Below are 22,398 nucleotides of genomic sequence, written 5' to 3'. Positions count from 1 at the left end.
GAGAGAGAGAGAGAGAGAGAGAGAGAGAAGATTCATAGAGAGTCCACTGTTAGATTTGGAAGGAGCACATACGCTTGGGTGAATCACCTTCTAGGATGATAGATAGGCCACTAAGAACATGTGTGTGTATGTGTGTGTGTGTGTGTGTGTGTGTGTGTGTGTGTGAGAGAGAGAGAGAGAGAGAGAGAGAGAGATTAGATGGGCACTAATCAACAAGACGAAGAGAGTAGAGAGAAGTTGTGTGTGTGTGTGTGTGTGTGAGAGAGAGAGAGAGAGAGAGAGAGAGAGAGAGAGAGAGAGTCACTGATCAATGAAAGGAAGATAGGGGGAGAGAGCAAGAGAGACAAAGAGGTTGATGTTCAACAACTACTCATGTTAAAGTATCCTCAATTTTTGGAAAAGATGATACATAGGATTTTCCTTGCGATGAAACAGTGGGTTGGCTACACGCACACGTAGATAGATAGATAGAGGGAGAGAGAGAAGAAGAAAACAAGTTCTTCTACCTTCAGTAAATCTTGGACGCTGGACCTGTTTCTCTCTCTCTCTCTCTCTCTCTCTCTCACACACACACACACACACACACACACACACACACACACCCAAAAGGAGAATTTCTAATAAATATGTGCATGTGTGTGTGTGTGTGTGTGTATACATACATATATATACATATTTGCAAGTGGGCTAACACTAAAGCTAAGTGTTTTTTTAGCGCTAGAGGAAAGTTCATCAAGTTAAGCCTTGCTTCGAATTAGCCACCAAACTAGTTCAAGTGAATGGTGTTATACTCAAGAATGAAATGATTTAGATGCACTATTCATATATCCCTACAAAAGTTGACTCTATTTCCAAAATTCAAGACTATTTATCATTCTAATGATTATTCTCTCCCATGTTGATATCGATACTACCTAATATTGTCACAATATCTGCGAGTTTCATTCCCCTAATCAATTGAAGGACAATCTGCAAATTTGTAAAACTAGGTGGACAAATTTTCAATGTCCAAGAAAAGACACTATCATCTCCAAAATTCCCAATTCTCCCTTAGGAGCTTCTAATCTTACATTATGTTCCTGCTTAGGCAATTTAAGAGTAGGAGAATATTTCTTTTCGACAAACTGGTAGTTGAAACCATTCCAACACTCATAAAGATCAATTTTGCAGAGATCCCATTGAACTCCCGAAGCTCGTAACGAAGGTCCATATAATCTCCAGTTGATGGCTTCTTGTCTTTTTATGAAACCTACTCCCTGCACTTGTTTTAAGAAAATAATTTCTTTTGTAACTAATCGCTTATACTCATAGATTTTTGGTAAGCAATATTGGCAAAAATCCAAGCATTTATCAATCCATCCGTATGGCAAATTCACGACAATTCTCCCAATTCAAAAGTAGTTGTGCATCATTCTCATACATGTAGTAGCCTTGAATAAGTCAAAAATCTTCTTCCTTTCTCGAAATATGTAAAAGAAAGGGGTTTGTGCACCAATATCCACTAGGAATGGCCCAAGTCATAACAAGTGAGATGCTATTCTACTTAATTCAGGCATGATTACGCGTATATAACTAGCTCTTTTGGAAATCAAAATATTTGCCAATTTTTTCGGTGCATTGACTGTAATTGCTTCGGTAAACATAGTAGCTAATAATCCCATCTCGTCACATAGGGAAGATATTGCAAAGTTGTTCGATTTTTAGCAAATTTTTCCATTCCTTGATGCATATATCCCAATATTAGTTCACAATCAACAACATTTTCACCCTGCAAAGCAACAAGAAGCTGGAGAACATCGTGCATTGAGGGATGATGAGGACCCATGTTTACTACAACGAGATCAATATCTTCAAGATGAATACTTGTAAATTACTTCCTCTCCACTCAATATCATAAACCCCTATTGACTTGAGAATGAGACAACTTCTCCAATTACAATATGCGATAAATCAAACCCCTGGAGGAGGCAAAAAGATAGGTTTTTCATGCTAACGTCCTTTCACTTTTAATCCCAAAATAACCTAATTTAGTTAAAATTCTTTCATATGCATCAAAACACATTGCTAAATAATTTACATCATTATTTTTCATTTCAAGACAATTTTTTTTTGTAGCAATTAAATTGTAATAGATGGGAGTTTGTTTCTCAGGTATTTTGGGTTGGTATTGGTTTGATACACCGTCGGTTTCAACATAGATGCCACTCTGTCTACTTTTTACTCCGCAATTACTGCTACTTTTTTTATCATTAACTAACAGACCCAGATTTAAGTTGCCACTCATACCAATGTTCCACATATCAACATAAATACAGGTTTGAGATGGCAAGTCAAACTGCAGCAATTTACTTCTTGTTGATAAATTGCTTCCCTCATTAATGTTATCCAATACCCCTGCCAATTGTGCTTACAACGTGATGAATTCAATGAAGTAATGAGCAAAATTCCTGTTAATTGTAAAAAGCAAGTTTATTCCCTACTGAAATAAACGTTTCAATTAATTCCCTAACAAGTAAATATAAACTTAATCTCGCTTCCTCGAAATTGACCAATTGCTTCCGTTCAAATTTGGCAGCTATAACAAGATTTATGTCACCTAATGTAGTATCACCTGTTTCCAAATTCTTCGAAGCTATTTTGGAATATGGGTCATCTATTTCACCCTTTTTGTCCAAAAGATTTTTGGAGTCAACTCCAATGATACTCATTAAAAATTCTCTTTCTACCTGGCCCCGAGTAACACATTGTTTACGAGTAACATTGGCCGGACTCATTTTCCCACCAATAGCAATAAATCTATCACTGTTTGAAATCACGTGATAGTCAAGTTTTGCCCTTTCATTTATGTAATTGGTAGATGAGGTTTTCATCCAACTTTTTTTATCTAGACCATAGTCACTAAGCAATTTTTCACCTTGTTTTAGATTCGAAATAAGATTCAATTTCTTGGATACTTTATTGAACCTACTTTGATAGGCTCGTTTAATTTGATGAGGCAAGCTTCTCTACACATCCAATAACTTTCTTTGAACATGTTTCCAAAAAGAAGTTTCTTTTTGAATACTTCCAAAAGATATATCTTTTTGATACCCCAAAAGATATATCTGTTTGATACCCAAAAACATTGAATAAGTAAATTTGTGCTTCTTTTGATTCAATTTCCTTTTGCTTTTCAATTCCCGACTTTTAGATCTAGTTTCCATGTGTTCTCTTTGAAGAGTATATTGTTTTCATTCCCATTTGTGTGCCAAGGCATTTTTTTGAAAGAGATACACAATTGTTATTTGAATACCTTCTCTTAATCATCGTGGGGGTAACTCATCTTGTGAAAAGTATTCACCAGAGTCAAACATACTATTGATATGAATTTCTTTCATCCCTCTTGTCCAGTCCTTATTCCATTTGGAATTTTGACGGAATAAAATACGTTCGATATTTTTCAAGACTAAAAATAATGGTAGTTTAATAAACTTTCAAAATCTAGATTGAAAACTATCATGTATCTCCTTCCATTATGGATGGAAACTATGTTTGATCTAGCTACTATAGCTGAACGAGCAAGCTTCGATTCACCAATTAAACTCCTCTTTGTGGATAAGGAGATATATAGTAACTGTTTTTGAGATTCGTAATCCGTGTCTTCTTCCACTCACTAAATTTTTCTTTACGGCTTGAAGTTGTTAGTCGCTCAATAAGTGATTGAAACAAGATTGGTCTTTCTACTGATTTGAGGAAAAAAGACGAATGCATTTTTTTTTGAAGTACTTTCTAGAGCAAGCTCTTTTGCCTCCTAGAACGCATAGAGTCCTTCAAAAAATTTCTAGAAGAATTAGATACTTTTGCATATTGCTGCATTAATCTTTCCAATTTGGGCTTTCCTTTTGCGAAAGCGATACCCCACATTACTCAAATTTTTGTGGCAAAAATTACTACCTCCTATCCGTATATCGAAATTGTTTTCAAAATATAGGATAGTATATCAAGCTAGATCCATACTCAAATTCCCAATTTTATTTAGTTTACGTATTCTCTATTCCACATTTGACAAACTTTTAGAATTTTTCCCCAGAAAGGCTTTGAGTGGAGATATCCAACCAAATTGGCGACAACATCCCACGTTTAAAAATAATGTATGGTCCTTATAATCTAAATCCATTATTTATTTCCAAGTAACATCGAGTGTGGGCAAAGATTTTATCCTTTGTAGATCGTAGTCGTATAAAGATCGATCTTCGAATATAAAATAGAGCATGCGTTTGTTGATGGCAAAGGTTCACACGGTAGCGGATTTCCATGTCCCTATTTCCATCCCCGATTTTTTGTGAAGATCCTATCTTTGATAGCATTTATCTTGACAATTCTTTTTGCCTTTCTAGTTTTTCATTTTGTCACTATTTCTCTTATTCCCATAGATTCAACCCCAAGTCATCTTCTAACAAAAATGTTTGTGAAACTGGAATTCCTATGCAGAGGCTATTTACAAAGGGGTCATAGGTACGGGCTATTCTCCTCCTTTTACCGCCCATCGATCTTATTTTTCTACTCATTGTCTTTGAGAATAAAGAACCAGTGTCTAGCAACTTGATTTGATCCATTGATTCTTTCTCAAAGAATTTTGTTGTTGCTAATTTTTTTGAAGCCCAATTTTGATATGACAAATGGATTCCAAGCAATCTACGCGACTTTGCCATCAATTGATACATTTCTTTCCCAAAAATTGACAAATTGGGCAATGCTAGAAAGACAATCTCTCTTTCCCATTAGCTAAACATTTTTCAAAAAAGTATGTGGATATTCTCTCCTTGTTGTTGTAAAAAGTAATATTCGTGTGGAATCGACAATTTTTGACAAATCAATTACTTCGATTTACCCTAGAGGGATCAAAAAAAGAATTTGGCCATGGTTTTAAAAATTGTTGGAAATAGGGTTGCAAGGAAATGCACATAGCTTGGAGAAGACGAAGGAAGCTCAAGGCACACACAATAGAGAGTGTATTACTTAGTGTGCAATGGAAAGATGAGATAGCCCTAGAGTGATGGGCGTATATATCAATGCACGGGGAAAAAAATCTCTTAGTGAGGGAAAAATTGTCTAGGTGGTCCTAAGTATGTTCACTCTTAGGAAAAACTACCTCGTCCTAAGTAAGTTCACACACATCACTACCACATGTATATGGTAAAAAATCTCACTTGGGAGTGATACAATGAACGAGAGCTGGCACATAGAGTAAAGGGAAGTGCTATGCCGTGAGGACATGATCAATCCACAAAGGGGAGTAAGCCCAAAGCTTTGCTGAAGTTTTGAACTTCTCCCGAGACAATGCCTTTGTGAAAAGATTTGCAAGATTGTCTTGTGTTGGCACATAAGCCAAGATAATCTCTCCTGCTAAGAGGCTCTCCTTGACATAGTGGTAATGCAACTCAATGTGCTTTGTGCGAGCATGAAACTAGGCTCCTTGCAACTGCCAATGTGCTCTGACTGTCAATGTAGATAGTGTTGGCAGTATCCTGTCCAACACCCAAATCAACCATAAGGCGTTAGAGCCATACACACTCAATCGTAGCTATGAAGACTTCCTTGTACCCAGCCTCACAACTGGCCACAATAGGTTGCTTCTTGCTCAACCATGATATGCATGAACTACCAAGCATGAAACAAAAGCCACTCATGGACAGTCCTGTGTCAAAACAACCAGCCCAATTTGAGTCCAAAAAAGCATGTAAATCTAGCGGCAATGATCCCTCCTTGGGATAAAACAAGACAAGATGTAAAGTACCACTCAAGTAGCAAAAAATCCTCTCGAGAGCCTGACAATGCTTAGAACCTAGTCTATGCATAAATCTGCTGACCTATGAGACTGCAAACTAAATATCCGGCCTCATGTTGCATACATAAATAAGGCAACCAAGAATAGTTTGGTAAAGAGTGACATCGATAGGATCATCAACATCATGAAGACTCAATTTTAAACTTGTTTCCATTGGAGTGGCAATAGGTTTGCAATCCTCAAGTCCAGACTTACATAGCAATGTCTCTATGTAACTTGTATGACACAAGGCAAATACCACCACCACACTACTTAAATTGTATACCCAAGTAATGATGTAACATCCAAAAATATTTCATCTCGAAAGTAGCATTTAAATCAGCTTTAAATTCAAAAATATGTCTCTCATTTGGTCCAATGATAGAAAAATCATCCACATAGAGAACAACAATGAGAAGTACATCACCCTCATGCTTTACGTACAATGTGCTTCCTGTTGGATGGAATGTTACAAAAGCCTCGTTTGACTAAATGAGTGTAAAGTCTGAGCTTTGTCCTAAAGTGTGAGTCAAGGAGAAGAGAGTGAATTTATCCCACATATTGTGGAGCAAGGCTGTAGAGCTACTTAAAGCTCATTTCATGAATGAATAAACAACAACTCCATTTTGCACTACATGCTTGTCTATGGTGAGCTTGTGCTAAGCTAAGTCAATACTCAAGATTGTGTTTATGAGTCCAAGCTAATTCTATCTTGGAACCTAATTCACTTGAGTGATAACCTTGCTTACACACGCACTCACACATTGAAGCTATGTTTCTCTTTCATCCACCATAGCTAGCACGATCCAATTCCTAACATATGGTATCAGAGTTATGGTGTGCTAGCTAGGATTGTCATTATGCATTAGTGTGTGTTAGCATCTCCATTAGATCAATTAGGATTTCATTGTTACGGCCCATTGACATTTTCATAACTAGTTGCATCTCACTAATTAAGACTAATCTAGTTATGTGTGGGCATGTCCTTGGCACACCCAAGAGGCCACTACCCTCCATGGCTAGATAGGCTTGATTAGGGAGAAGATTAGTATCCAATTATTGCATTTCTAGTCATTTTTGTGTCAATTTTCTAGTTGTTTGCATCTTCAATTAATCTTCTCGATTTTGCACTTATCAAGCTTTAATCATCTCATCTTGAAGCTTTCCTCGCAAGCTTCCCATAGAGCCTTCAAGATCTGCAAACCGAGCCCGAGAACTCCATTAAAGATATCTTCATCATTGCCTATTATTAGGTGTGTGTGTGTGTGAGTTTGTGTGGGAAAGGGCCTGCCGACTTGAGCTTAATACTGTAATTTTAGGAGCTCCATCATAAGCAATCAAGTGGGCCTTCTTGGCTAGTGCACCACGTAAAGGGGCGTTGGCTTGTGGGGTCCGAGGCTCAAATCGGGTTGCCTAAATTCAGCAAGCTAGGTGGACCCGAAACGGCATCTTAAATTGGCCTTTTGTGGAGCTGGCGAGTCGCAAGAGGGAGATCCCACAGTCAGTCGACCGTACGCCTTGGCTTTGCCAGGTGTGTCCTCGGAGTTGCCTGCGCCTGCCCGCGCATGCCCAACGAACCGCCCTTGACCAAGCGATTGCTCTTGGGCCCCCCTTCCCACGCACTGCTCCCTAGCCTCAAAAGCTCCATCGCTCACCTCGGCCCCTTAACAGGCCCCGCTTCCCACGACTGCAGAAGCCCGCCCTTTAACAAGCAACGATTCCCACGGGCCTCAAGTGCCTGACAAGAACTTGCTCCCGCGGACTAGCACCTCCAAGAGCTTTCAAAGCCTCGAAGGCATCGAAGAGCCCGACCAAAGGCTGCCAAGCATCTCAAAGATTACAAGCAATTAGCCCATTGTAATTGTCATTTTGCACTTCTTGCATCAAAGATTGGGTAGACACTGCCTTGAAGAGAGTCTCTTCAACTCGAAAGACCCCCAATTGCACCCATTTCACTAGCATCCATGCATTGACATCCAATAAATCAACCAAAGGTGACTTTTGTGAAGAGGGGCTTCACCGACGATGAAGAGGAGCTTCACAAAGTTCAAAGGAATTTTCTCTTACTCTCTTTCTCATCTTCTCAAATCTTGCAGCCAAGCACAATAGCTTGCAAATAAATAATCATCTTTTTATTTGTGCACCGTGTAAAAGAGGCAAACACTGGCTAGGAGAGTCTCCGAAGCTAAGACCCCTCTATCAGCACAAATGGGGGACAAGGGAATAGAGAAATTCAATGGGGAGGGATTTCACACTTGGCAAACGAAGTTAAGAGACTACCTTATGAGAAAATGTTTGTGGTCTGTCATCAGCACTGCCTTAGAGCAACAAGCCAAACTCGATGGAGTGCACACTAGGGCATCTACACTCATAGCAAGTGCACAGAATTTGGCCAAAGATGAACAAGCATTAGGAATCATCATCACCTCCTTGAATGACAACTACGTGCATTTCATAGATGAATGTAAGCATGCACATGATGCCTGTCATGTCCTAGAAAGTAACTTTGGAGCTAGGGCCAAAAGAAGCAAAGTTAGTCTTATGAGACAGCTTTACAAAGTTACTATGATTGAAGGGGAGGACATTGCTAGCCTAGTGAACAGGCTTAAGAGCATTGTCACGCAGCTCACTTACATCCAAGTTGAAGTACCAGAAGATGACAAAGTGGCCATACTATATTAAGTGCACTTCCACCTTCTTATGACCACTTAGTCCCAATTCTTGAAGAAAAAGAACTAGCACCACCATTCCAAGATGTCATCAACTCAGTCCAAGTAGAAAAAGAAAGCAAAGAGGCTCACTCACCTCATTCGGAGGAGTTTTTATCGCAACATCTTCAAGGGGAAGATATTCACCATCGACATCAAAAAACGGAAGAAAGTGTTACGAATGTGGAAGAATGGGACACGTAGCGAAAGACTGCTACACAAACAAACCTTGCAACAAATGTGGTAGAAAGGAACACCCTCCTTCTCGGTGCTACTCAAATGGAAGCAGTAGCAGTGGAGAAAGCAGCAGTAGTAGAAGCAACAACAGAAGCACCGAAGGCAAGAGACCTGACAGAGGATCATCTCACATAGTAGAAGACAAAAAGGATGAAAACGAGAGCAATGTTGTCTTTTATGAAGACCCATTTTGAAGATGGAGACTCTCTACTTGTAGGGGAGGACTTTTTTCCTGTGTGGATCCTATCATCCTGTGTGGACGTCACCATCCTTTGTGGATTTTTCTTGTGTGGATTTTACCATCCTGTGTGGATATCACCATCCTTTGTGGACTTTATTTTCCTGTGTGGATATCACCATCCTATGTGGATTTTGTTAGCCTGTGTGGAATGCATCTTCAGTATCTTGTCTTAGTCCAAACCTCAAGGGGAGGATTGTAAAGTGTGAGCTTTGTCCTAAAGTGTGAGTCAAGGAGAGGAGAGTGAATTTATCCCATATACTGTGGAGCAAGGTTGTAGAGATACTTAAAGCTCATTTCATGAATGAATAAACAACAACTCCATTTTGCACTACATGCTTGTCTATGGTGAGCTTGTGCTAAGCTAAGTCAATACTCAAGATTGTGTTTATGAGTCCAAGCTAATTCTATCTTGGAACCTAATTCACTTGAGTGATAACCTTGCTTACACATGCACTCACACATTGACGCTATGTTTCTCTTTCATCCACCATAGCTAGCACAATCCAATTCCTAACAATGAGTATCAGCTTTCTCATACCAAGCATGAGAAGATTTCTTCAACCCATACAAAGATTTCTTACATTTGCACACTTTATCCTCTTGTCCTTTCTTGACAAAATTGCAAGGCTACTTTACATAAACTTCCTCAAATATGTCACCATTCAAGAAAATAGTAACAATGTTTGACTGATTTACATCCCAACCAAAATGAGCTACCAATGTATATAGAAAACACACAGTTGTCATACGACAAAGTGGGAGCAAAAGTCTCTTCATAATCTATGCCTTTTTATTGTGCATAATCCTTTGCCAAGTTTCAAAGCTTTTATACAATGTTAGAAAATTGTGGAAACTATGTCATAATTGTCTAATTAATTTAAGTATTTAATTAAGCAAAACATTGTTTGTTTTCAATCTAGAAATGATGGGATAATTTACAAAATTTTGAGATAATTTTCAAAGAAAGATTATAGTGTTAAGAATCTATGATGCCTCATAATTAGTTAATTAGTTTTACTAATTATCTTGGCTTAAAAACTCTATTTTTAGCTAAAAATTAAGCAAGATAACTAGAAAATGTGTTTAGCAGTTAGTGAGGTAATTTTGAGAGGAAGATTATGGTGTTAAAAACTCGTGATAATTACCTCATAATTAGTTGATTAGTTTTACTAATTATCTTGGCCTAAAAACTTCATATTTTTACAGATTATTGATGCATGACTATCAGTTAGATATCCAATAGAAAGTGGATATGTTTGACCCAACCATCTCTCAATATTTGAGAATTGATTTTGACATAAGGAACTGGCTGTAAGTGTAACTGTCCCATACTTTACCCAGTGCTCCGACTTTCAATTATTTTCTAACAATGCTTTGGATCTTTCTAAATAGGGTTGCCTCAAGGCTGATAGATCCAATTGAGCAATTTCCTCCTATCACAAGGCTCATGGATGACATGCAAATCTTAAATGTGAAGGTATGGTACTACTATGTTGTAAGTAGTTTGAGCTTAAAATTGTGTACTTATTTTGTCCCTTCTATTTTTGTGGCCACCATTACAGGAGGAGGCTTTCTCATGTGGATGGAGAGTGATAACAAATGCAAAGCTAGTGGTTGACTACACCTACTGAAATCCAAAAAAGACTATTAAGGTAAGCATTTTCTTTACTAGATCAATGAAAATTGCTCCACCGACAACTATGTTTGGTGGGTAAGGGAAAGCTGACTAGATATATGGTCAGTGCCCAAATAGCACTACCCACAGCACCCAAGCCCCCAAAGGCCAAAGAAGCCAAAGGAAGAGGCCATCATTAGCAAGAGAATGGGATCTAGGAGGGCCTCTTTATTTGGCAGTTTAAGGAAGTAAAACCTTTAGTATTAAGAAAGTAATCAAAGGACAACTTTTGAAGTCAAACAAGAAAAACGTTTAGTTTATTTGAATTCAAAGTTTCCCTTCCAAAATGGAATTTAAAATCTAGCGAGTAAAACCATTTCAAGTAGCATATCTAAGAAAAGATCTCGATGTGTAGATTGTAGATCTTTGATCTCCGCTTCAATCAGAGATCACATGCGGGAGTTATGGAAGGCCAAAAATCATAAAATTTTCCACCTCCTTTTTGGGGGAAAAAGTGCATGCTTTGACCACTCTTACACATCTCTTACACACCCACCATTCTTGCACACATGACATACACCTATTTGTCAAAATGTTAATCACCTCCATAAGCTCAGGGCAAATAAAGTGGCCCTCCTACACCCCATCCTCTTCCTAATGGCACCACAAAGGTAGAGAAGCCAAAGAAGGAAGAGAAGCCAAAGAAGGAAGAAAAGCCCAAAGAGGTTCCAAAGAAGGCAAAGAAGGATGTTGCCCCCAGAAAGAGCCCCAAAAAATCCAAACACATGCCAAAGAGGAGTAGAAGAAGCCCAAGGAGGAGCAAAAGAAGCCCAAGGAGACAGAGCCTAAAGAGGGAAAGCAGACATAAGAAGAGCCCAAAACACCAAGGAAGAGTCCAAGGACTCCCATAACCCCCAAAAGTGTTTTGTGAAGCGGAATTTTGTAAATAGCAAAGCATTACATATTCTACCTGACATAATCTCTACATACTATCTACTCGAGAACATTTTGTAAGGAGAAAACATTGCCTACTCTCTACTTGAGAGCATTTTGTAAAGAGAAAAACATTACATACTCATATTTTTTATAAAAAGATAACATTGCCAATTCTCTCTTGAGAGTATGATGTAAATTTTACAACTTTCACTGGCTCCATTTCTCGTGTAGCTCCTAACAATAAAGTCTTCTAGTTTTTGCTGCAATTGTGGCAGCCCTTGCATTTGTCTTGCATGTTTTTCATAGTCCAACCGTGCTAACAACAACATGTCAAGGCCCAATTCATAATCCATGACATCCTATAACCCCACCCTACAAGGGCCTATGAAATCTGCCAACCATGGTGGGAGTTCTTTCAAGTAAGTGGACATAGTGAAAATTGGCTCAAGGTCCTCCTTCTCTTCCTTGTCTTCCATCTCTTCCTCGGATTCATTAATGAAAGCATCCACAAGTGGCACCATGGGATTTAAGCAAAGCTTAAAATATCCTCCACAAGTGTCACCATGGGATTTAATTGCATATAGGTGGACTTGGATTGCTAAGTGGGCAAGTAAGAATGTAACATCAATGCAACATCAATGCAGCATCAATACTTGACACATAATGTAACTCCTGCAAGGATGCAAGCTAGTTGTTTAGAGTTTTTTTGCCTGATAAAAAAGGCTTTAGAGAAGAGGGCATTAAAGGGGACATTCATCGGAGTTTGTAAGTTTTTCCCAATGGAACACATGTAACTACACATAAACCACGCACACACCCATCGTCAAAACCACAACCTGTTGCACACCCGTACATACACTAATTTCTCATTCTCCTTGCACACAGTCACCTCTCTCTCTCTCTCTCTCTCTCTCTCTCTCTCTCTCTCTCTCTCTCTCTCTCTCTCTCTCTCTCTCTCTCTCTCTCTCTCTCTCTTTGTATGACACAACCTCGAGGGGCACACCTGCGAACACACGCCTACACACACACACACTCACGCACGCACGCACGCACACACACACACACACACACACACACACACACACACACACACACACACACACACACCCACACACCTACACAAGCAAAAAACAAAGAGGGAAGAAGATGACACAAAAAAATCCAGTGCACTACAAGGGGGCAATTTGATTCATCAAAACACCTCCATCAAAGCTAACACACAATGTACACAAACATCATGTCAAGTCCTTGCTGGTAAAAAATGGCCAAAAAGCCTCTTACAATTCAAAAAACCTCCTCTCCACCTAGACCCAAGGCATCGAGGACTTCAGGGTTAATGTTGCCCTTTGTCCCCTCCATAGAGTGAAAGTGATCATCAAAACATCTGAATTAGTTGCCAAGTTTGTTGAATTGGAATAGTAAGAATATGATATTCCTAACTTTGTTGACCTACCTTTATATGCCTTTGGGCACCCAAAATCTTCAACCGCTCGCTTTGCTATAGCCATGCCTATCCTTACAAGCCCCACAATTCCCACTCGCTTTCCATTTTCCTGCAATGCACTAAGATAGTCTATGTTAGACAACCTGCATCCATTTTCGCATGAACTGTATGGCATGCGGGCTCTTCATGAGCATTTTTGAATCCAAGGTAGTTTGCAGACATGATTTCAAAATTTTGACTGTCATCCAAAAAATACAGACTTTTATCAACATCATTCCTAAGACCCACTCCATGATCACTTAGAAGGTGAATCCCTAGATGAGGATAGCTTGCATGGCCTGTTCAGCGGGTCGCTGCGACGGACGTCTGCAGCATAGCTCTTTTGTATTAACATAATGTCAATATGCAAGGAAGCGACTCGGGGTGGGGAACAAAGACTTAATGAGAGTGTCAATCTCACCAAAGTGAACTCGAAGAATACTAATTCTTACAACAAAAGCAAATCAACCACTTCCTAGTCAGACAATCAGTATGCGTCCATTCTCAACACTCAACACAATCATGCCGTTTCGATATCCAAACGAATCCGGAATGTCACGAAACTTAAGGAGCGGTATTACAACACTTATGAGCTCAATCCTACCAAGTTCTGTCACCATCTGGGAAGGTACATAAATCACGATCCATCACAAAAAATGTGCAAAAAACTGAAACAGAAGTACTTGGAAAGATCCACCTTAAGCATAGAAACACTTATCCAAGGTCAAAACATAAAAAAACAACCATTTTAACTCCCAAATCAATGCATTTAGCTCACAAACGTCTCGCCGCGAACCATAGCAGAATTGGAAATGATTACACTTAGATCGAAGAGCAAGAGACAAGGAACGCAATGTACTATTACACTTAGATCGAAGAGCAAGAGACAAGGAACGCAATGTACTATTCGGAATACAATTCTGATTACTCGTTCAGGAGAAATGATGATTACAAATTGTAGTCACAAGAAGCTTTAGCAGCACATGTTTTCTTCTCCAAGCTAATGATAATCCACTTTTCAAAACTAAGGGTTTTGACTTTAAAAGTTAGGGGGCTTTCCCACGGCCAACCGGCCTCTTACAAGGGGTAGACTCAGAGAACATAAAAAAGAATATGGTCTAATCTTCTTCTGATTACAACTCATTTTAGGCAGAATTACAGGGTTTCTGTCAAAAAAATAGAGTATCCCTCCGGGTTTGGTGTGCATACGCCTGCTCGCTTGTATCCACCAAACATTCCACCCTTCCTATTCATTTGCACGCCCTCGTGCAAGCTGCATCTGAGGAAAGTCACTTTAGTGCCTTCTTTCCAGTGTTGCAGTGAGATTTGGTTGCCAGTTCTCTAAAAGAATTATTTGCAATGGTGCTCTGATAAGCAATGTGATGAGCTGTCAGATCTTTCGTCATTGGATTGAATATGGAAGAGTCCACTTTTTCTGTTGGGGATTTCTGTCTCCATGTTCCAGTAGATGCCCCGTGTGCCTTTGACAAATACCTACCATGGATTCTTTGCCGCTTCAATGTCTCTGAAGGCTGTAATGCACGTGATGAGCATTTTAGCAATCTTTACCAGCATCTGGTAAGCGAGATCTGGGATCTCCTTCATCATGGTGATGACTCCTTTCAGAGTTTGAACCATGTAATTCTTTGATGGGGGGTTGTTATTGACTGGCTTGGCTATGATAGGGTAGTTCATCACTGTCGCTCTTTTGCTTTGTGAAGTGTAAAAATTGTCCCAGGATTGCTGCCTGTTGATTGGACAATAAGTGGGGTCGATCTTGAGATGTTGGGGCGCATCCCTGTAATATGTTTCATCAGTCGATCGCTGATCGAACCATTTCTTTCTCTAGAGGGGTTGATTGTCAAGGACTGTTTCAATCTGAAGAGCTATAATTGGGACCTCTTTGTAATCCTCTATGCTGTTTGGTTCAATTTCTAGGAGTATCTTTTGCTGCAATAATCGAACCTCTTGTCGCATCAACGGTAGAGCGATCATTTCATGTCCCAAATTTTTTACAACCTCATCTGGAGTGATCATGAGGAGGGCAGCAGATTCCAACACTTTCAATTCATATTGCAGATAAGCCTTGTACGACGGGTCTTTGACTTCTAAGATCCAACGCTGAATTTCCTCTTTGGCCGACTTCGAGGTGGATGTCGTGGTTGGATCTGCAGACTCTTGCGTGCCTTTTCTAGTGCTTGTAGTTGCTATCTCCGTTTGTTGAGTTTCAAACTCGAAGGGATCTGATCTTTCTCCCTTCTCAAATTCTCTTGTGTCTGGCCGATCCTTTGTTTGGCTGACTTTTAGATCCTCTACTTCCTTTCTTGCCTCAGCCAGCTACTTTTTCAAGTCTTCAATTTCCTCATCCTTTGCCTGCTGTAGGGCCCTATGACCTGCTGCCATAATCTGTCTATCATATTTTTCTTGTTTTAGGGCTTCTTTTAACTCCTTGATCTCCTAGCTCAAGGAAGTAGAGCCTGCAGGCATAGTCGAAGAGGAGGGTGTCTCTTGTATTGCCAATAGTTGAGTGAGAGACCTGCTAACCACGGCATACGAGCCTTGTAGCTTCTCATTCTGTTCCTTTTCCCTGGTTATCTCCTCCTCGAGGCGTTGTTGTTCGATCTGCAAAGGTGAATTCGCCTCATTGAATTGCTGCACTTCTTTATAATAGTAGATTGCATTCTCTCTTTCTCTTTGCAGCTCCGATTGAGCCTGGACTTGTGCGTTCTTTAGTGCCTCGATTTGTTGCTTAAATTGCACAAATTCTGCTACTGTTCGAGATACCTCCTTTTTGTTATCTTCCAATTCTAACTCCCTGAGGTTATAAAGAGCTCTTTGACATTGGAATTGAAGCTTAATCTGCTCTAGGTGACTATCAATATCAAAGGAGCTAACTATCTCCGCTCCTTCTTTTATGGACTCTTGAGTGCGTTGCATTCTTGGCCCCAGCTGATCTGAATGCTCGACCACTTAAGCTTGCTTTTACTTTTGTTTTAAACCTTCTATTGCGTCAGAGGTCGTGGAAGGCTTTATTTGTGATTCCATTTGTAGGTTGCCTCGCTATTCCGTCTGCTTTTCATTTGCTCTGTGCTCCGACTGTCCTGCACTTTCCCCTTTCTCTTGTTGTGACCTCTCTGAAACTGTTGAGTGGCATAAAATGGTAACCATCTTTTTGCAACATTTTTCAGCCTACTCAACGTCCTCTTCCTCATATGTGTATATATTTTTCTACGCTATTAAGTTATCTAGAGTAAATTCCCCCCCTTCGTTTAACCTTTGTGGTGACACATACATTGTACTCTTCCCAAAAATGTCACCTTAGTCATATATTTATATTACCACCCTTTTCTTTTTTGCTTTGTAAATAAAAATAAGCATACAATAACCAACTATCTACCCCCAAACTTTCTTACCTCTTGTGAATTAGTAGTAGAAAAATAATATATCCATCTTCCATCCCATATAGATAAATTACCATGGAAATCAACTCTCCACTTGTCTTTACCAAAGATTATGGTCCATCTCTACAAGTCTTCTATGCCCCCTACATAGGTGGCCCAATATCTCCTAAGAATATACATATAGTTTTTCTCTTTTCAAAAAGACTCCAAATGTATATTCTTTTCACAAGAAAATAATATTGGGCTCTCCTCTATTTGTTTAAGCATCATAGCTTTTTGAAAAAGCATGATTCCCCTTGGATGCATACAAGCAAAGGGCCCATACAAGAAGACTTGGAAGCAAAAGGTTCCCTAGCCTAGTGTGGACCTTCCAAAACCGAATTCCTTGGTTCATGAGCGTGAAGAATAGTCCAAATTCATATCAAACATGTTGAGAAGGTCAAATTTGCCTTTTGAAGCATGTCATTCTGAGCTACAGGTAAAAAGTTATGGTCAAAATAGTGTAAATCTTTCAGATTCGCAGCAAAAGGGAACTGTAAATCAAGTAAATCAAGAGGGTGAGATCTTATTTTTCCCCTACTCATCTTCTAGAAGAGCAATGAGTGTTCAAGGTCACTTGCATGTGATGGGAGCAACCTAAAGATGCTTTCTAAATGCCAAGACAGACAAGTTGAGATACCCCGCAGGAGCCACCCGTAGGGCCTCATGGTGGGGCCCACCTACATTATGCATCCCTATGGAGCCTTCAAGGTCTAAAATGATAATTTTGGTGAATAAATAGTCCCTTTTATGTCCAATATTCAATGAGTGGTCAAAGGACACTTAATTAGGGCTAATCACTCACCCTAATTAAGTGTAGCATAATCCCACTCCTACACAACTATAAATAGTCCCCCTTGGAGAGACTCAAGGACACACACCTATATTTTCAACTCAATGTTGTTTCTTGATCAATAGTAGAGAAAACCCCAACTCTCCCTCTTTCAAATCCTCCCTCCTAACCCTCCTCTTTGGAGGAAGTGCAACTCTATCCTCCACTCTTTCTAGTCTACAATCTCTTACTCCATCAACCCAATAAATCATTTGTAGTACCTCAATAACTTGTAAATACATCATGATCTCTCTCATGGTTATGTTAGTGATCATTAAATCATCTTCAAAACTTTCAAAGTGTTGCAATTCGTGATGGTTAGCCAGCGTCTGTCCTCCCCTTAAAAGGTGTGCGAGAAATCAAGTAAGTGTTCTATTCTCAATTTACCATTGGTTTGTTTCTCCACACTTATTCAATTGGTCTAAAGAAATTTCTCACTCCAACTCTCTTTTGCTTCATTACATATGCATGTGTCTACCTCTCATGGTGATTTTATTTGTGTCACGGCATTGCATAGATGGAGATGAGCTCTCTATGCAAAGTGTGTTAGTTTGTAAGTGATTCTCTTGTGTGTTTGAGAGGAAAGTCTTGTGCGCATGATTTTTTGATGAGTGCTTGAGAGAGGAGGAGTTTGAATGTATTATGGGTATTCTTATGGGGAGAAGGCGAATGCTATTCCACAAATTACATATTTCATTTGATGCATGGCATTGGGTTGCATAATCGTTGATGGTGTTCAAGTGTCCAAAGTGTATATAGAGTAAGGGGGTTTTCAAAGTGTGTTGCTTGAGTGGGTGAGTGCAAGTGTTATTTTGATTGGTTTCCTTCTCCACTCCCAAAAGAAGGTGGTGCCCTAAGTAGTGTGCGTACCTCTTTACGAACATTTTGTGAGGGTAGCCCCATTGGTTTGGGTTTAGAGGCCCCATTTCAAAAAGCTCGCCCTCATAAAGTGGTGCCCCTATTGAGGAACATATTTCCAAGTTACCTTCAAATGTTTTAGTGATGAACAATGGAGTTTCCATCTATCCATTTCATTTTGCACAACACATTAGAGTAAATGTTCACATAGATAGAAAAGTCTTTTTCCAACAACGGATTGTTTTTATGTTTGGTGCAGAAAGACTTAGAGAAATACTGGCATCACCCAATCCAATTATACTTCCAATCATCAATTATGAAACTTCTTTTGATGTTCACATTTTCATTTTGTTTTAAAGGCAGGAACAAGGAGTGGTGAAGGGGTGCTCAAGGGCCATATGAAGGAACAAGGTCTTCAAACCAACAACGAGGAGTAGCACATGAATCACGATCAAAACAATGAACCTTTTAAGCCTATTGCTCGAAAATCCATTCGTATAATCATTGCAACTAATTTTAGGTTTCAATCTATCATAAGGAGGATATTTGGATCCACTCGCCTCAATGAAATCAATGCTTCAATTAATCCATTTATTCTACCTATGATAAAGTACGAATTAACAATGGATGTGTACATCTTCATTTTAATGTAATCAGATTTATAGTGTCAACAATCTTGTGCGGCCCGTAAGAGAAAATTTTCTTTAAGAAAAAATAAAATCAAAAAGTCTAAACAAAATGTCAAGTTCTTTTCCCACATTCTATGCAAGAAGTGGGGAAGATGCGCAAGAGTTTCTTGACAACTTGGAGATGGCACATCTCATATCCGGGAGAGATGAAGAGGAAGTAAAGCTACGAGCCTTCCCGGTTGTTCTAAAAGCAGAAGCTAAAGCATGGTATGAGACCTTGCAACCCCAAATCAAGTCCAACTGGGAGAGACTGCGAGCAAGCTTCCTCTCCAAGTTCGGGCAACGTGATACTTCTGAAGGACTATGGAAATGTCTTAATGGACATAAGCAGGTATCACTTGAAGACTATCCCTCTTATGAAGCAACCTTTGTCAATCTATGGGGTAGGTGGGAGGCTACATTAGAAAATCATGGTGGTGCACCTAACTTTCTAAAAAAAGAGAGATTCATGGTTGGCTTGTATCCACTTTTAAAGGCTAAAGTAGAGCTAAAATTCCCATCCACCTTCGAAGAAGCACGTGAGGTAGCCATCATCAATTTTAGAAAACTACACTTCCAAGCACATAGAGCAAGGGGTTTGAATGAAGTGAGTGAGAGGGAGTCTTCACAAACCATGGAAGCACCAATTAGGGCCCCTCTTGCACAATCTTCACAAATAGGAGATAACTCTCAACAAGAGGTTTTACAAAAGCTAACTCAACAGCTTGAGAACCTCACTCTGAATCTAGTACAGGGCCTACCTCAACAACGACAACCAAGAGAAGGGAATCGCAATCAACGAAGACAATCTCAAGAGTTGCGATGTTGGAATTGCAATGAAATGGGCCATGGCATGTACAATTGTCCACATCCAAGGCGACTTCCGGGAGACATATATCCCCCCAGACCGCCTCCTCTCACTGTGCAGCAAGAACTAGCTCAAGGCCCACAAATCCTTCGTCGACCACCACCACCAGCAAATATACCTCCCGTCCCACATGAGGAGGAATAAAGAGGAGTCAACATCATCAATGTGGAAGAGGTAATAGATGAAAATACTCTAAACTTTGATGTTATGCCGGCAGAAAAACGCACAAGAGCACATAATAAGGATGAAGACATGAGAAGTGAAGGAACAAATTCAGCCAGAAGGGACAAGAAGAAGAAGTCAAAGATGGAAGAAGCTGAAAGTAGCAGGAAGAAAAGATCAAGGCGAAGGGAAATTGGTATCAACGACTTCCCATTGGGAAAGGAGCTAGAGCCCTACAACATCCTGGATGATTTACAAACCCAAAAGCCAAACATTTCATGGCCTCAACTTCTACACCTATCAGCCAAAGTAAGAAGGCAATGGCCAAAGTTGGTAAGTACAAGAATTCCAAAAAAGAAAGCAAATCTTTCCATTAAGTTTGTGGCCTCAAAGCTACAAAAAGATGTGGAACCCATTGTGGATGCTTACATAAGGGGTAAAAAGGTGTCTAATGTATATGTTGATGGTGGAGCTCAAATGTGTGTGATCACGGAAAAATCAATGAACATGTTAGGGCTTGAAATTACAAAGTCCTCTAATTGTCAAGCTAGGCTAGCCAACAACTCAAGTGTGAAGTGTTTGGGGATCATTGAAAATGTAAAAGTCTCTGTATGTAACATAGATGCACGAGTGGATATGTATGTCATGCCAGCTAAGGGGGAGGGCTATCCCATCATCCTAGGGAGGCCTTGGCTCATTGCTGTGAATGCTAATCAAAAATGGGGAAGTGGTCGTTTGATTCTTAAGAAGGGTCAACCGGTGGTGTATGATTGGCGAGAAGGAAAGCAACTAGATATCAACTATGAAACCATGGCAGATGAAGAGAGCGAGGAGGAGAGTCCTTACTCAAGTGATGAGGAAGCATCAACCAGTGCATCAACCAGTGAAGAGGAGTCTTCTTTGGAGGTAATGGGAATTGTATTCAACGCCAACACCCAAGATGTTTTTGTAGAAGAAAAGCCAACAAACAATCACACACGAGGGGATGAAAGATGCCACCACCTTGAAGAAGGATTTGAGAAGATGCTTGAAAAAGATCTTACTTGTGAGGAGAAGAGGTCCTACATCAATATGTTAAGGAGGTATCCCAATTTGTTTATCACTGAATACTCACAAATAAGAGGTGTAGATGTAATAGAGCATCGAATTGAATTGAAACCAGGGACCAAACCCGTGGCTCAAAAGTTAAGGCAACTAGGATCTGTGCAACAAAAGGCTCTCCTACAAGAAGTGAATCGACTCTTGAAGGATGGCTTCATCTATCCAGTATCCAACTCCGAATGGGTATCACCTATTGAGTCGCTCTCAAGAAGAATGGTAAGTGGAGGGTCTGCGTGGATTACAAACCCCTGAACGCTGCGACAAAGAGGGACCACTTCCCTCTCCCTTTCCAAGATGAAATTTTGAATGAAGTAGCAGGTCACGAATGCTACACTGTGTGTGATGGGTATTCACGATCTTTTCAAATTAGAATAGCAGAAGAGGACCAACCAAAAACCACCTTCATCACACCTTGGGGATGTTTTGCATTCAGAGTAATGCATTTTGGGCTCACCAATGCTCCTAGCACCTTCATGAGATTCACAATATTTGTATTTCAGCCATTCTTTGGAAAATCTATAAGAGTCTTTATGGATGATTTCTGTATTTATAGTTGTAGATCACTTCACTGCCAAAAGGTTGAAGAGGGGCTTAAGAGGCTCCATCAATTTGGGGGACAACTCAACCCAGAGAAGTGTCATATCGGTGAATCTCAGGTGGTTTTGCTAGGCCATGTGTCTTCTTCACAAGGAATTCAAGTGGATCCCTCTAAAGTAGAGGCCCTTTTGTCATTATCTCCACCAAAAACAACTAAGGAGCTAATGACCTTCAACCACAAAGTGAGGTACATGTCTCGCTTCATCCATCTCCTAGGAGAAGCCATCGCCCCTTTGCATAGGTTGTCAAGCCAATCTACATTTGAATGGGGGAGGGAACATGCAAAATGTTTTGAGGAAGTGAAGGGCATTCTTAGCTCTCTCCCAATCCCAATGCCACCAGATCCAAAGGAGACCTACTATGTCACTCCAAGTGTAGGTTTTGAAGCAATTGGTGTTGTTTTGATGCAAAAAGATCCTAAAACATCATACATGAGGCCGATCTATTTTGCAAGCAAGGTGATGACTCCGACCGAGAAGGGATACACTGAAATGGAGAAAGTGGTCTTTGCAATCTTGTTTGCGGTAAGGAAGTTTCGATCGTATCTTCTCCCTGTGCCATTTGTTTTTCTCACCTTAGAGCACAATCTACCATATGTAGTACAACACATGAGCCTCTCATCTAGAATAGCAAAGTGGGTGCTTGAACTCTAAGAATTTGAATCCACTTTCCTTGTAGAAGATAGCACAAGAGCAGGACTTGCAGACATTCTCACCTACAAAGTGAGAGAAAGGGAAGGATCAGGACTACAAAGAGAGGAAGGCTCAAAACAGTTCAAAGTGAAGGAGATTGATAATGCCCATACTTTATGCTTTGACGGAGCTTATCAACGCCAACAAGACAAAG

This window comes from Adiantum capillus-veneris, chromosome 3 (genome assembly GCF_014529385.1).
Source record: "Adiantum capillus-veneris isolate H3 chromosome 3, ASM1452938v2, whole genome shotgun sequence".
Taxonomy (NCBI): domain Eukaryota; kingdom Viridiplantae; phylum Streptophyta; class Polypodiopsida; order Polypodiales; family Pteridaceae; genus Adiantum; species Adiantum capillus-veneris.
Note: the sequence above shows the minus strand (reverse complement) of the source record.